The sequence below is a fragment of the Physeter macrocephalus genome, chromosome 21 (assembly GCF_002837175.3).
Source record: "Physeter macrocephalus isolate SW-GA chromosome 21, ASM283717v5, whole genome shotgun sequence".
Lineage (NCBI taxonomy): Eukaryota > Metazoa > Chordata > Mammalia > Artiodactyla > Physeteridae > Physeter > Physeter macrocephalus.
Genome location: NC_041234.1, coordinates 22,516,649 through 22,533,687, shown reverse-complemented (window position 1 = coordinate 22,533,687; position 17,039 = coordinate 22,516,649).

Genomic DNA, 17,039 nt, shown 5'->3' with positions numbered 1-17,039 from the left:
GTTTCCAGAGCCTCCAGCCTGGACCCAGGGCTGAGGAGTTGGCTTCCAACTGTCCACGCCCCTCCTCTGAAGGAAGGTCATTGGAATGACAAATCAGCCTGGTCACGGGTAATTAGAGACGGGCTGGGGCTTACCTGCCAGAGCGAGCAAGGTTATAATGGGGTTGACCAGTGAGGATTTATTTCCTGTGGCAGCTTGTATTTTGCACAAATGGCTAAAACAATAGCTTCGGCCTTACATGCTCTCCGGGAACCTTGCCTCGCTCACGTGCAAAGGTGGACTCTATGTCCCTTCCCCTTGAACCTGGGCACCAATCAGAGTCCTTATGGCCTCTTAACTACTCGAATACTACAACTCGAAGCGCCTGGCTGAGCCCAGCCAATCCCCAACTGATGGTTGTGGTTTTCTGCCAATGGGTTTGGGATGGCTTGTTTCACAGCAATAGAAAACTAGAATGAAGTCAGACGTTAGGAATTAGAAGTCTGGGCACTATGGCAAGATTTCCCACCATGAGCTCACTTCAACATCTCAGCTTATCTGCCTCTAAAAGCAAAGATGTTTAACTGCTTCTCATATGACCTGGCTGACGGTTGGTTTTGTGCTGGGTACACATAGCCATAATCGGTCACCGCTCTGATTGTAAAATGCTGTGAGGGATCTAGGTGACAATTATGATCCAGATGCCCATTTCGTGCCCCAAAAGAAACAGCCGTCCCATTTCCACTGGGTGCTTGTCTTAGCAGTTTGCTAAGTTAACCATGCCAGCCGATAACCTGCAGCTTATCTATTCTTTGTTAGTTACAAAACCAATGGACTCTCTGTATGTTCTCTCGATACTTCCTTCCGTTTGTGAAGTACGGTCCAACTTTCAGTCCTAACTGTGCGCTGGCTCCCCCGCAGGTAGCGGTCACCTCGCTTTCTGCTCAAACTTCCTGAAAGTTGTATGCATCGGTGGTCTCAAACTTTAGCCTACATCAGAATCACCTGGGGGGCTCGTTAAAAACCAGATTCCTGGACTCCACCCTCAGAATTTCGGTAGGTCTGATTCAGTGAGGCCCAAGATTGTGGGTTTCTAACAAGCTTCCAGATGTTGCTCCACCTCTCCTTCTATTCCCCCTTCAGCCTAGTACAGTGTGATATTTCCCTCCCCCAGGATTGTGTAATAGTCAAACCGAATGACTTTTGCTCATTCCCTACCCTCCTTTGACATCTAGGCATCATTCAATGCCATTCGCCACTTTTTCCTTCTTGCAAACTTCCTCTTCCCTTGCCTCCTGCTACATATCTCTTGCAGTTCTGAACCCATCTTATTGCTCTTTCTTCCTCTCTTTCTTTGCTCATCTCTAGAAGGTTGACATGCTCTACTGTTCTCTTTTTTTTTTTTTTTTTTTTTTGCTTGCGGTACGCGGGCCTCTCACTGCCGTGGCCTCTCCCGTTGCGGAGCGCAGGCTCCGGACGCGCAGGCTCAGTAACCATGGCTCACGGGCCCAGCCGCTCCGCGGCATGTGGGATCCTCCCGGACCGGGGCACGAACCCGCGTCCCCTGCATCGGCAGGCAGATTCTCAACCACTGCGCCACCAGGGAAGCCCTGTTCTCTTCTTGATCTTTTCCCAGCCTCTACCCTTCCTGCCCGGTTCCTACCATCATCTTCCATCTGCACACCAATGCCTTCCAAATGCAGAGCTCCTGCTATAGCCTCTTTGCTGATTTCCAGGCCCATATTTCCACCAGCCTACTGGGCATCTTGAGCTGGGGATCCTGTATACATTCACCGTGTCCAAAACCACCCTTCTATAATCTTTGGTAAACCTGCTTTCCATCCTTTATCCCCTCAAAGCCAAATGATCATCAGATCCTAGCCAGAAATGTTTCTCTAGTCCCCATTCTCCCCTCTAGTCTCCTTATCCACCCCCATCCTTGTTTGGATCCCCAGTAGCTCCTGCCTGGACCATTGCCATGGCTTTCTAAGCTTTCCTTGCCGCCAGCCGATTTCCCTGCCATTCCATTTGTTTACACCATTACCGGTTAGATTTCTTAATCTTAAACAGATCACTTAAGTCCCTGATTAAAACAGTGGAATGACTCTCCGTAATTGTAGCGGACACTACCAGCTCTCCGCCCTCTAATCTCTTCACCATTTGCGTCCTGACAGCCAGCGTCTCTTTGCCGAGGGACTGCACTCAGGCTGCCAGAGCCACTTCCCCTCTGCCACGGAGCAAGAACAGCCTAAGTTCCCCAGGGGGCAGCCCTGAACCAGTGACTGGCTAATGGGTGGGCGGCTGTAAGTTCCCCCTGCAGGACTAGGCTAAGGTTGCCTTTGGAAGGACTTGGCTTAGTATGGGCCCTTGGCTTGGCTTTTGACCTTTTCCTACTTTCTCTCGAGCTCTTGCTGATAGCATCTGCTAACAAATCATTTTCACAAGAATCCTTGTCTCCAAGTCAGCTTCTGCGGACCTTGACCTAAGGCAAGTACTTGAGGAGAAAAAAACCCTCTTAAATCTGGAAATCAAGGCCCTTCAAAATCCAGTCTTAACAGTGTTTCTGGATTCATCTTTCCCGAGTTCCATGTGACACTGCAGCCACATCAAGGCCTTGCGTTCCCAGATAAGGCCATGTGCTTCCAGACTCTTGTGGCTCCGCTGTTGGGACATGTCAATCCAGCTCATCCTTGAAGGCCCAGCACACATGGGAAACCTTTGGAAATCCCTCTTCCAGTGCCACTGCCCCAGTTCCTTTTTGTCTTTGTCTTTTGTATATTTCCCTGGTACAATACTTAATTGAGTTAATGCGCGTAAGTCTGCTTCCCACATTCAGATATGAACTTCCTCAGGCATGACCACGTTTCATGAAGTTTGGTATTCTTGGCACTCTGCAGAGTCCTTGGTCCTCAGTAAGTGCTCGTTATGGGCTGAATTGTATCCCCCAGAAAAAAATATGCTGGAGTCCGAACTACCAGGACCCCACCATGTGATTTTATTTGGAGACAGGGTCTTTGCAGATGTTGGTAAGTTATAGTGAAGTCATTAGGGTGGGCCCTAATCCAATATGACTGGTGTCCTAATAAAAAAGGGAAATTTGGACACAGGGAGAAAGACGTGTGAAGATGAAGGCAGCGGCTGAGGTGATGCCTTGACAAGTCAAGGAACACCAAAGATTGCCAGCAAACCATCAGAAGCTAGGGGAAAGGCATAGAACAAATTCTCCCTCACACCCTCAGAAGGAGCCCACCCTACCGACACCTTGATCTTGGGCTTCTGGCCTCCAGAACTGTGAGACAGCACATTTCAGTTGTTGGAAGTCCCTCAATTCACGGTACTTTGTTATGGCGGCCCCAGGAAATGAATACCGTGCTCAGTAAATGTTTTTTGAATGAATGAATTTGACATAACCCTTATTTAGCACTTACCATGTACCAGGCACTGTTCTAAGCCCGACACAAATACTAACTCCTTTAATTCTCATAACACCACTGTGAGGCAAGTGTTGTTATTATCCTCATTTTACAGAGAAGAAAATTTAAGCACAGAGAGGTTAAGTAACTTACCCAAGGTTGCAGAGCAAGTGACAGAATTTGAAAGGCAGTCTGACTCCAGAGCCTTAGAGCTTTGCCACTATGCTCTGCTGAATTAAGATAATTCTTGTAACAACTGTTGCAAATGAGGTTGTCAAGGCAGAGAGGGAAACTGGGACAGAGAGGGGTCAAGGGCTGAGTTTCACTTGGGTGGTAAGTGGCAGAGGGGGAAATTGACCTCTTTTCCCTGATTTCTAATCTAGTTCCCTTTCTACAAAGTAGAAGGGATGGGCCTTGAGAGTGTCTCGTGATAAACACTCACATTTGAGAGTCATTGCCACTAGTCTGGGTACCAGCCAGTAAAAACGGGGCGGGTAGTTGTCAGGGAGACCTGGCTCCCAGGGAGGGGGGGGGACGCTCCGTCGCTGGTTATGGGCTAACAGTGGTCGTGTAAATTTTCATTCTCAGTGAGTGTAACTTCCATGACTGATGGTCATAGGTAGAATTGCCTGGGCTTTAGATTTGTGGATCTGATGCCCATAAACCACATTTTCATATAGAATACATGTCTGAGGAGAAGCGGGCATGTTTTAATCTCGTGAGTTACGGCGCTGCCTCCCTCTAAAACCTCTGAGGCAGCCTCCGAGGAGTGAAGGGGTTGCTGTGACAAGGGAAAAACCCACCCAATGCCTCCCAGCCTCCCTTCCCGGCTCCTTGCTCAGAGACCAGGATCTATTTACTCTGTAGGAGGGGAGGATGTTGTAATCGGTTTTTAAGGGCTCTTGCTGCCTCGGAGTGGCAAGAAGAGAAGAGAGGTACACAGGCAATTTGGGCCTCTTCAGTCATGATTCCCAAATAGCTGTTGACAGCTGAGTGGTTCAGCAATGGATTTGGTTGCAAAGGATGACATTGGCGGTGGCGTGTGAGCGTGCATGTGTGTGCACGAGCGCGCGTGGGCGCATCCGTGCTTCTTCACAACCAGGTCGGCTCTGCTTATCAGGTTAGTGCTGGGTACCTTTGGGGCTGAACAAATGGGAGGAAAGAAGGTGTGCTTGCTGGAGAGCTTCCAGAAGGATGGGGCTTGCCGGAGATGGACAACGCGTTGGCCCACAAAGAGCACAAGTCACAAACAAGCCTTGTGCCAGGAGGGGGCTCCATGGGGGCACCTCCACGTGGTTTGAGGCTGGTGCAGGTGCGAACCCCGGCAGGTGCTGATCTGAAGGGGTAGCTGATGGGTCCAGAACCAGGGGAACCAGAGTGGAGCTGGGATAGACACACGCCGACGGGCTCGTGAGTACTTGGCTGAGGACTGGGCCGGATGCCAGGAGATACCGTACAAGAGGGCAGGACGGAAGCCAGGCCTGGACGTGGGCAGGTGTCATCGTCCCCTGGCTTTGCTCACCCCTCTGGCCACTCCTTCTCAGCCTCCTTTGCTGCTTCCTTCTTGCTTCCCCAGTCTCTCACCTTCGCGGTGCTTCAGGACTCCCTTGCACCTCTCCTCTTCTCTGCCTACACCCTTGCCCTAGGTGAGCTCATCCAGTCTCGCAGCGCTGAATCTCTACGCCGAGGCCTGCCGGATGCCCGTCTTCAGTGCAGGCATCCCCGCTGGGACACCCAACAGCACGCCACACTCAGCCACGCTCCCCACCAGCTGCTCACGTCCCAGACCTCACATTCACCCCTAACCTTTTTTCCCTCATCCAATCTTGCAGCAAATCCTGTTGTTGGCAGTACCTTACAACATAGATCCAGAATCTGGCCACTTCCCACCCTTCCAGCCGCCGCTGCCCCGCTCTGGTCACCATCCCCTGTGCCCTGGATCACAGCAGTAGCCTCCCAAGTGACTGCCCTTAGAACCTGTCCTTAACATGGCAGCCAAATTGCTCCTTTGGAACATGGCAGACCATGTCGCTTCACTGTTCACTACCTTCCAATGGCCCCCATCTCACCCTAGGTAAAGCCAAAGTCATCACGGTGGTCTCCGTGGCCCTACACAATCTCCCCTCCCCCCACCGCCCCAACTTTACTTCCTACCTTGCTCCCCAGTGCTCTCCCTGCCCACCCCCCATGGCAAGATGGCTTCCTTGCCCTGCCCCACAGGCCAGGCACACCCCTGTCTGAGGGCCTTTGCCCTGGCTCTTCGTTTGTTTGGAAAACTCTCCCTCCTCTCCTTCAGGGCTTGACCCGAACGTCACCTTCTCAGTGACACCTTCCTACACCACCCTATTGTCCCCCACTCTCCCTAGCCTGCTTCCTGATTTATTTTTCTCCATAGCACTGTGTCAACTCGCTCTATATTTTCCTCTCCCACTCGAATGTAGGCTCTGGGAAGGCAAAAACTTGCAAGTGTTTGGTTCACTATGGAACCTCTCATACCTTGAACAGGGCCTGGAACAAATTAAGGTACTCAATAAAAACTTATCAGACACATAAAACTAGTTTCTCTCCTTGGGTCTTATTCTATGTTATTATTAACCTGTATATTTTTCTCTTCCTTCCTTCCTCCTTTCTTTCCTTCCTTCCTTCCTTTTCCCCTTCCTCTTCCTCCTTCTCCTTCTCCTTCTTTTTCTCCTCCTTCTCCTCTCTCTCTTTCCCATTCTTGGTTAACTAAATAATGCTTACTATACCTTCAATTTCTGTAGTGCCTTAGAGGTTTTCACACCCTCTGTCTTAGTTGATTTGGGCTGCTGTAATACCACAGAAATACCACAGACTGGGTGGCTTATAAACCAGAGAAATTTCTTTCTCACAGTTCTGGAGGCTGGAACTCCAAGATCAAAGTGCAGCAGATTCAGTGTCTGGTGGGTGCCTGCTTCTTCACAGACTGCCATCTTTTCACTGTGTCTTCACATGGCAGAAGGGCAAGGGGTCTCTTTTGTAAGGCACTAATCTGATTCATGAGGGCTCCACCCTCACGACCTAATCATCTCCCAAATGTACTTCATAATACCATCACACTGGGGATAAGCTTTCAATATATGAATTTTGCAGGGGACACACATAACCCTCTCACACTCATGATCTCATCCAATCTTGACAACAGCCTTCTGAGGCCAACTGAGTAAGTTTTCCCATTCTCCTGTGACTGAGGGGTCAGCCTTGGACAAAGGAAAATGAAGCAGGTGCTCCAGATGTCCCAGAGTTTATTCTCTCAGCTCAGGTGTAGGGCTGTTCACCTGCAAATGTTTGCTCATTTTATTGGCTTTTCTTCCTTCTCTGCTCCCTTGCTGTGCTTCCTGGATCACCTCCCAGTCAAACCAACTGCATCTGAGTCCTTTCTCAGGGCTGGCTTCTGGGGGTACCTGTTACAGACTGAATGTTTGTGTCCCCCCCAATTCATATGCTGAAACCTAACGCCCAATGTGATGGCATAGGAGGTGGGGCCTTTGGGAGGTGATTGGCTCATGAGGGTGAAGCTCTCATGAATGGGATTTAGGTTTTATAAAAGAGACCCCAGAGAACTCTCTTGTCTGTTCCACTGTGTGAGGACACCGTGAAAAGAAGACCATCTATGAACCAGGAAGAGGGCCCCCATCAGGCACAGAATCTGCCAGTGCCTTGACCTTGGACTTCCCAGCTTGCGGAACTGTGAGAAATAAATGTCTATTGTCTAGGGACTTCCCTGGCTGTCCAGTGGTTAAGACTCTGCCCTTCCACTGCGGGGGGCACGGATTCGATCACTGGTCGGGGAACTAAGATCCCACGTGCAGCGCCACGTGGCCAAAAAAAAAAAAAAGTCTACTGTCTATTGTTTATGTCACCCAGTCCATGGCGTTCTATTACAGCAGCCCGAATGGACCAACACAACACGTAAACTGACACAAAAGGGGACCAAGCTTATTGATGATACTGAGAGACCTACTCTGTGGCCCTGGACGAGGGTTGCCAGAGTTTGCAAATAACTCCAGGTTGCCCAGTATTTATTTCAATGTTACACTTGGATTTCAGGTAAACCATGGGTACGTTCTTAGTATGTCTTATGAAATATCAGGGGTATATTTATACTAATAAATATTCGTTGTTTATCTGAAAATCAAATTTAACCGGGCATCCTGTATTTTATCTGGCACCCTGAACAGTGGTTGGAAATAAGGGTGAACTAATTAGCACACTGGAAATGATTACAGAGGCCTGGATTACGTGTGACTCTGGGCTGCAGCAGGCAGATCTGCGAACCTTTAACCTTTAACCTATCTAATCTGGGAATGGTTTGCATCCCATCATCCCCTTGGGCACCTTATATGCCAACTGTGTGGACGCTGGGGGAGAAACATGACCCAAAGAGGTTAAGGGGCTGACCACGACCCCGGGGTCTGTCCCCTGAGGTGGAAAGCCTCCTGGCCTTCGAGGCAGCGAGCCTAAGAAGTTTCCCAGGTGGCAATAATAGGAGTAGCTGCAGCGGCAGTAGCCACAGTTGGCGGAAACCCTCAGTCTGGGGCATGTCATCACAGAGCCAACAGTCAAAAATGGAAAGTTTTAGTCACACTCCTTTCTTTGGTTGCCATCTGTGGGGTAACGGGGAAATTGTGCTGCACGGGGTGCTCAGCCCACCTGCTACTAATCACTTCCCCAGAGAGCCGAGCTGGGGGCCTGAACAGGGGGCCTGACCAGGGTGGATCACAGTTACTAGCTCCTTTAATACACTGACAACTCAATGAGGTAGGTAGAACCCCATGTGACAGATGAGGAAACTGAGGTGCATGAAGTCACACAGCTTGGAGGTGGCAGGTCCAATGTCCAGACCCAGGCAATGTGACAGCCGAGCCGTCGCTCTCAGTCACTGTAGCACACGCCTCAGAACTGTTCCGGGAACCATAAAATAGAGTGTATAAAGGGCCCAGCAGAAGGTCAATGCCAGGTGGAGTCATTGTTTTACGTTCCTGTTATCCTCATCTTCCCGTGTGCCCTGAAATGACCTGTCCCAGGAGTCCTGCTGATGGCAGGGTGGCCAGGCTGATCCAGCTTCTCTCTGAGGACACCTGGGTGGCCGAAATCGACTCTTCAATCCCCTGATACTTGCCACGATTGCAGTCACCCCGCGCATCCAAGTTGCAGACCGAGCGCTTACTGCACAACCAGCAGTAGCTGCCAGGTGCCCTGGAAGACAAGCCCGCGGCAGAAGGGGCATGTACAACACACGCTCCAGGCAGGAGCAAATCAAACAGCCTTAGCTCAGGAAAGATAACCCCTCTGTATTTGGGGGTTGATCAGAGCTGACATGGGGTGCTGGCATTGCTTTTTGTCTTTTAACAGTGCTTGGATCAGATCTGAATGCAGATGCTGGGCTGGGCAGCTAAACTAGGGTCCCCCAATATTGCCTCTTCATTTACAATCAGCCATAGTGAAGTCCTGACTTGGGGGTTCAGAGCTCCCTGCATGCTGGACACGCCCTCTGCCCTCTGCCTGGCTCTTGCCTCAAGATCCAGCGTGTTGCTGACCAGGGCAATATGGGGGAAAGGACAGGATGGGCCCCCGTGTAACAGATGCTGTCGACACCCCGCCCTGTTCCCTCCTTGGGTGGGTTCAGGCTGTCTCCCGCCTGCCAGTATCTGCATCTCTCTGCCCAATGGCTTTCTCGAAACTATGCACCACCCCTCTGCCTGTGTGCCCGGAGGAATGACTCCCACCCCCAAAACACCCCCTCAACCAATGACAAATGGGAGTCAGCGTACTACGAATAGCCCAGATCCATAGAGTGGCCGTGGCCGGGGGATGACTCAGAGGTGTGTGTTTCACGCCAGTTCCACTCCAGCATACGAATAGCCCAGATCCATAGAGTGGCCGTGGCCGTGGCCGGGGGATGACTCAGAGGTGTGTGTTCCACGCCAATTCCACTCAGAGTGTGGTTCCCCCGACCGGTGACAAGGTGTGAAAAGTTTATTACTCCTTGCCTTTGAGATAAGTCCACCAAGAGAGAGTCCTTGTTTAGGAACTTGTAGAGCAATTTGACCACTGCTGTGACATTTGTATTGTACTTTACAAAACTATCCATCTACAGTGGATTGATACCAACACCAAAAAACCTGGCCTTGACCCTTGAGAAGCACTGGTCTTGTTCTTTCCTCGTTTCCCCAGTGGGATGAAGCCCAGTTGCCTGCAGTGCCAGCTGGCTTGATAACACACCCGTTATTGGCTGCCTTCCCTTCGCTGTCTCCCTTCCCTACCTCCCCCCTCCCTCACACCAACCAGTGTTTCTTGCATCTCCCAAATAAATGACTCACTGGCGCTCATTTCTTTGTCTCAGGATTGGCTTCTGGGGCAACGCAAACTCGGGCACCCTCCCTCATATAAGGCTGCCCACGCTGCCATTTGCTGCTCAGGGCATATGCCCCTGGGAGCTCCTTGACACTTTCCCCAAGGGGTTAAGTAGCCCATGAAGGATGACAAAGTTATCTGCCCACCTCCACATTTCTTCCTGCTTCCGTGGCCTAAGGCCCAGGTCACTGCCCCCACTGCCCTTTGCTTCTCCGGAGTCACGCAGACTGGCCACACGGCTGATGGAAGACACGCTTTCAGGCGCTAGGCTGCCCAGAATTGCCGAAATTCTGGCTAATACTGAATGCCCCCCACTTCACCTCCAGGCCGGCTCTTCCAGGGCCAAGGGAGCTTCGAGGGAAAGGTCTGAGGCAGGAATTTCTAGGCCAGAATGGCAAGTCAGGAAAACCTGTTCTTTTTCTGAAGCCACTGTTGCATGCACGTGGAATGCTTTTGTTCAGATACGAAGTGCCGGGTCGCGGTCCTTTACGCCCTGAATCATTTCCATGTGGCTCAGAGCCTCCCTGGGCTTGAGCTCTCTGATCCCTCTACTCCTTACTTGTTTACGGATTTCTCAATCTGACTCTGCTCAGACTGAAACAGGCCCTGCTGCCCGTAAAAACCCTGCACTTCTAAATCATCTCTCTCTCTCACTTACTCAACTCAGGTCCCCAGGACTCCCACAGCCCGGAATTAAAACCATCTTGAAATCTAATTTTTACTTCTCCATCTAGCAACTTCTTGCCCTTTGGCTTTTTGGTGTGTCTGCGCAGGCACCTTGGACATCCCTGTCGGTGCTCTTCCCTGTTCAAGGGGCTGTGGCGTGGAATGCTTCTCTTGAAGCTCTTTTATAAGCTCTGTAGAGTTTGCTCCTGGCCTGGCCCAGGCTGGGGTCAGCAGGTCTGTTGCAGGAACATGCACGCTGGCACAGGTGAGCCTAGCACCATGCCAGGGATCGCGGCGGTGCCGAGGAGTGTAGCTGTTCAGCCTGGCTGCGGAGAATTCACTGTGATAAGCAAGAGCTACTGAGAGGCTGGCTAGGAGGCGGGGGAGAGGCAGACTCTGCAGCTGACTGTCTGGGTTTGAACTCTGGCTCGGCCTCTTGTTACTGGTAGGGCTCTGGCTTCACTTTCCTTCGCTGTGTAAGGGTGATAATAATAGTACCTACCTTTTGAAATTGTTCCGAGGATTTGATGAGTTAGCATAGATGAAACGTTATGCCTCATAACGTCAGCTGTACTACCAGTACTAGTACTACGACTCCTCCACCACCCTGCGTTTTAAGTAGAACTTGTCTTCCCAGCCCAAGTGCCAGACAGGTGAGTGAAGGAGTCTTCAGATGTTTCCCAGTCCCAGCCTCCAGCTGCAAGTCACCCTGAGCCTTTGAGCCTTCCCAGCTGAGGCTTTAAACATCCTGGAGCAGAAACAAATCATCCTGACTACTCGATCCTGACCCACAGAATCCATGAGCATAATAAAACAGTTGTTGTTTTAAGCTACTAAATTTGGAGCACTATGTTATGCAGCAATACTAGCTAGAGCAAGAGGTGAAAGGACAACTTCAGTGGTAGGGCCAACATGAGCAAAGTCACCACAGAGGTCACAGTGTCCTGCAGCTGTCTAGCCATAGTCCAAGCCAATGTAATTCTTTTCAAAACTTAGTGGGTTTCCTGTGTATCAAGTTATAACGTATTCCATTAGACAAGAACTACATCCACAGATTTCTTTGAGACAGGTACCTCTTTCTTTTATGCTGCAAGTCAGGGCTGTAGGACAGCATCCTTAAGATTCTTAGAAAACATTAAGTCTATAAGTCACTGCATTGAGCCTTTTGAGATCTCAACAAAGGGTCTTATGACTGTACCCTTGATCTCATCTTACCGTGATCTCACGTCGTAGCGGCAGTCTGGATGCCAATTATTACTTTGAGACCCTTGCCAGAAAAGACCATGGATGAAAAACTGTTTTATATTTGAACCCAGCAAGTCCTGGCTTCCTTACATTTTGTCCAAATTCCGCTTGAAAACAAAATAGTTCTTTCTTTAGCTCCTCTTTATTCTTCTGTATTTTATTGCTATTCATCTGCTGCTTCAATTGTTAGTGACTATGATAATAGAGATTTTGGATAAAGCAGAAGGTAGAACGACACTGTAGCAAAAGGGAGTAGCCATGCTTAGTTAGGACCTATTAAATCCACACGTATTGAATTGTGGTACACAGGTCACATGCTTTGGCATCATTTTTGATGCTTGTTAAAAATCCACATTCCCAGGTCGTCAGTCAGATCACTGAGTCAGAAGGGGCTATGTACCGGAATCTACATTTTATGGACTTTCTTACGCCCACTACATGTGAAAAAAAGTTCTTACATCAGGCGCTGCAGGCATCCATTTTTTCCTACCCGGGTCCAGATTCTGGTCCTACATCTGATCTCTCTGCTCTCCTTTTGCCCCCCTGTATGGGGCTGGGTGTGGGCAGCAAACAGATGGCACACTCCCATAGGGTATGCATCTAATCAGGAGACTGGTTGCAATGGTACGGGCAGGGTTTCAAGACACCAAGCAAGCACGGGGCAGTACCTTTGGTTAAGCAATGGTGGAGAGCTGTCATCACCGCTAGAAAGGGCAGCTAGAAGTTATCTGAACTTGGAGAACCTCAATGTCCTTTGGCCTTCTCCCTAAAGAGTTCCTTTAACGTCCCTGGGTCGTTTAGCGGCAAAAGCCTGTGAAGGGGCTCCCGGGCTACGGAGTGGGACCCTTACTCAGTGCGGTCAGGTGGGGATGAGGCATCTGCCTGCTAATGGGGGGGCCCAGGGGGCTCTGAGGAGAAAGGCTGGCCCCAATTGTCCTCATATCCTTTGCCACCGCCTTTTCAGGACTTTCCTGTCTTTTCCAGCCTTGGAGGCCCTCCTATCTAGGCAGGAAGAGGAGCCAATAAATAAATTCACACTAAGGTGCTAGAAAGTGATAACAGCTAATCCCTTCCAAGGGCAATTGCTCTTGGAAAAAAAGGATGATTTCACTCAAAAGAAAGAGTGTCTCTGGGAAGAATACCACTCTTTGGTGCTGGCATGGGAGAAATTTATGGGCAGGGCTGCCTGAAACCCTTCAACTCAGCCCCTTCTCCTGCTTTTCTGTGAGTCTGATTTTCAGCACGTTCCCCCAAAGGCTTTCAAATGCTTCTACTTATGGAAGCTCCATGAGGGAAGGCCTATTTCTGTCTCTTCTGTTCGTTAATGTACTTCAGAGCCTGACATGGAGTAGTGCTCGCTCTGTGTTTGATGAATGAATGAATGAATGAATGAATGAATGAAATCTCTCCTCAGGAACCTGGCTCCTCCTGTCTGAAGTGAGACCCGCTCAGCGCCTTGCCCCTCCCCTCCAGTCTTCCCCGTGGCCTGCCTGGGATTGAGCTGAAAAATGATTTTTCATACACGTCGCCCTCATTATAACATCATCCCTCAGAGCGAAGCTCTCTGACCACCCTGAAGACCTGTTTAATGTGATGAAAGGTGATTTAATGGAGTTGAGGAGAGCGAAGCAGAAAGCAGACAGCCGTTTCAGAAAAGTGGAGCAGGCTGTCCCTCCAAGGGTAAGAAGAAAAAAAAAAAAAAAAAAAAAAGAGGAAGGGGGAAAAAAAATCCAACACCTTCTCCCAGAAGACGCTAGAATAAGAAGACGTTTTGGTCAGCTCCACAAGAAGGCAAAAATGAAAGCCAGATAAGCCCCGAGCAACCCCCCTTCCCAGCAGCAGATAACTAACTTACCATTTATTTACCTTGGAGCTGATTATGTAGTCGGTTGAGGCAGGCAGGGAGATTTTATTGACATTTGGTCTCCCTTCACACATTTTTGCGACAGGCAGACATCAGGGACCGAGCTGCAGGATATTAAAGGATTTGGAAAAGTTATCAAGGAATGGGACATATTTATCAAAGCCAGAGTGATATTAGAAAGCTGGGCTGCTGCTACACCTGGGTCTGTTACTTGATTAAAAAAATAATAATGATTCATCCTCTGGCTGCCTTTTGCACCTGGGTGAATGCTGAGCGGTTCTACGGGACCACCCTGGGCCAGGGATTTGCACATAAAGACCCTCTTTGGGTCTGGCAGAAAATGGTGGGTGATCGATCACACTGGTGGCTGGGGGTGTGCGCCCGCGCCCAGGCACGTGTAGGTGTGATCAAATCGTGTCTTCAGCAGGAAGCTCCTATGGGTGTGCCGCCTGACCTCCCCTGGACTGGACCAGTGTCCTCCGAGCATCTTTTCTTTCCAAAAGAGGACTATTCAGAGTTGGTCGAGTGACTGCAGGATTGGAGCAAAAGGAACCCTGTGAAGTATCCCCGGCTGCTTCAGCCACTGCATTTCTGGTGAATAGCAATTATGTAATACAGAAACTCTCCAATTTCCAACAACCAGTAAGTAAGAATATACCACGAGTCACCTCTATTTAGCTCTCCCCCAAATTTTTCCACATGAATTATTCAGTGTATGACTGTTTCAATATGTCTGTCTTTAAAAAAATGCTGGATGAACTTAAAGCAGCAAGAGGAAGAGCCTGCATTGCAAAAATGATACCCACCTGCATATTCCTCTTTTAAAAGGAAAGTCTTGAATGCGTTCACTCAGGTGAAAATATCATTAATCGCAAAGACTGACCAACGGCCACCAGGATGCAGGGGGTTAATCTGGGTTTTGCCATCTGATTCCAATGTATTCAGGCCTGGCTATAAATCGCTTATATGTCTGGGTGATAAAAAGCAAATATAAATTTTCAAAAAATTTAACCTTGCATGGTATAGAAAGAGAATACATAATATTCTCGGGCATAAATATGTCTCAAGACAAACTCATTGCGTATACCCAGAATACGTAATGGATTTTACCGAGACATATTTTTCCCCTAGCAAGAAAAAGCCAGAAATTCTGCAGTAAATTGATCGGGTGGTTTCCACAACTCTGAAATGAGAGCTGTGTCTCCCACTCAGGGCTGTCCACGCAAGGGACTGGGGAATCTCTGAAGACTCTCAGTGCCCTTCTAGAACGACGCAAAGTCCAGCTGAACAAGAGGAAATCTGGCTGAAGCTGGGTGATGGGAGACCTGGAGCTTCGGCATGATTCTGGGGCACCTCTTGGCCAAATCAGCCACTTCATGCGACTGGGTTCCAATTTCTGCATCAGGAAATGGAGGAGGCTGATCCAGAAACTACTGATTTCTAAGGCAGTGTTTCTCAGACGTCAGTGGGCGGGCAAATCCCCTGGGCTCTTGTTAAAAATGCAGATTCTAATTGGGTAGGACTGGGCAGTGACTCCCACCCTTGGCTGCACGTAAGAATCACCTGGGGGAGCTTTAAAAGATGCCGTTGCCCAGACCACATCCCAGACCAATTAAATCGGAATCTTTGGGGGTGCGACCCAGGCAACGATATTTGTTAAAGTTCCCCAGGTGATTCCAAGGTGCAGCCAAGGTTGAGTAGAACTGGTCACAGGCCCCACGTGGCTTTCACACATAGAACCAGCTATTTTGAGGTCTGTCACCCTCGTAGGCTCGCTTGTGACAATCCATTAAATAGAGCAGATGTAGTTCACTGACACGGGGGTCTACACTGGGCGGCTGTGTCATGGATGCACAGCTCCCCATCCCCCCTGCCCAGGTGAGGAGCCCGTTTGTCCAGGAGCCCAAGGCTGATGGGGTTCATGGACTTTTACAGGGTAATGGGCTGACCCCAGCAGAACTCTTCCTTTGCGATGCTTCTTTACTAAAGGCCAGGTTAGTGGTTGCAAACGCAGATGCCTACCTGGGCCCGGGCGGGCAGCACACATCATAAATCAGAGCTAGATGTTTGCATATTTAAATATCCAAGTGTATTTTTCCCTTCCTCAAAGAATTATACTCTTTCACATGTTTCTTAAAACTCGTGGCCATCTTTTCCTTTTTGGTAGAGCTATGGGTACAATATAAATATTTATCTACTCTATGAAATTCAACAGGGCAAGTGAAAGGGTGGAGTCAGGCTCACACAGAGCCTGAGGTTTGTCCAAATACACAATACTTTTACTTTTGCAAATAGACAGAAAGGGGCCTGTACAAGTGAGGGGTCCTGAAGTTTAAGCTTCATTGGCTTCAGGAGATAAAAGACAGCACAGGTGGAATCTTCTTCACACACCTCAGACCAAAAGTGTACCATAAAAATAAAAACAAACACTGATGGAATGGCTGGGGATATTTAATCCAAATAATTCCATGGAAAAGATGAGACTCTATTCTTCTGTGACCTTGAACTGTAACAACAACCAGGAGTAAGACCTGGCTGGCCTAGACCCTTATTACTCAAAGTGTGGTCCCCGGACCAGCAGCACTGACATCACCTGGGAGCTGGTTAGACGCACACAATCTCAGGTGCCGCCCCAGACACTGACTCAGAATCTGCACCGCCATCTGATGGGTATGACCGTCAGAGGATGAGGAAATTCTGCTGACTTAGAGAACACAGTGGAAGAAAAGAGGGGAGGTAGCTACTGGTCCGTTTGTTCATTAGTTCCTTCCTTCTTTCCTTCCTTCCCTCCTTCCTTCCTTCCCTCCTTCCTTCCTTCTTTTCTCTATGTATCCATTCAACAAGTATTCTTGGAGTGCCCCCTCTAGGCCGGGAGCTGTGACCTGCTAGTTAAATGGGATTAGTAAAAAGACCCGCAGCGATGGTTAACCACCCGGCTTTTCCTGTCCCCCCCCCCCACCAATTTTCTCTCCTTTCTTCCCCCACCCCCAGAACACACACCACACACACAGCGGGATCGCTGGTGCATGATGTCTGGTTGGGACAGGAACCTACTTGTTGGGCTGCAAACAGCCAGATGGGTGTGTGTGCACTGGATTCCTGAAAGAGCCTGGCACAGGGTGTGGGGTTCGGGTGGTGGGGAAGGGACGTCCCCCAAAGTTCAATACCACTAGGGGACAACAGCTCGCCCCTTTTGAGAGGGCGGGTCTTTGAGAGACACAGGGAATGACTGCCCTGAACGTCAGCCCTGGGTCTCTTAGCCTCTAGGGAACACCTCACTACTCAATGCCCTGGCCTGAAATGCAGACGAGTGAGGGTTAAGAGTTTGGATTCTTGGATCTGATTGCTTGGAGCTGAGGCTGTGGGCAAGTTAAGGTCACCCTCTGTCCCCTCTTCTGTAACACGGGCGTGGTAATGAGGTCCTTAGGGGTGTTGTGAGAATGCGGCAAGAAGGGTGCAGAGAAAGTGAACCTCCTGGTAAGCAAGAGCCTCTGGGA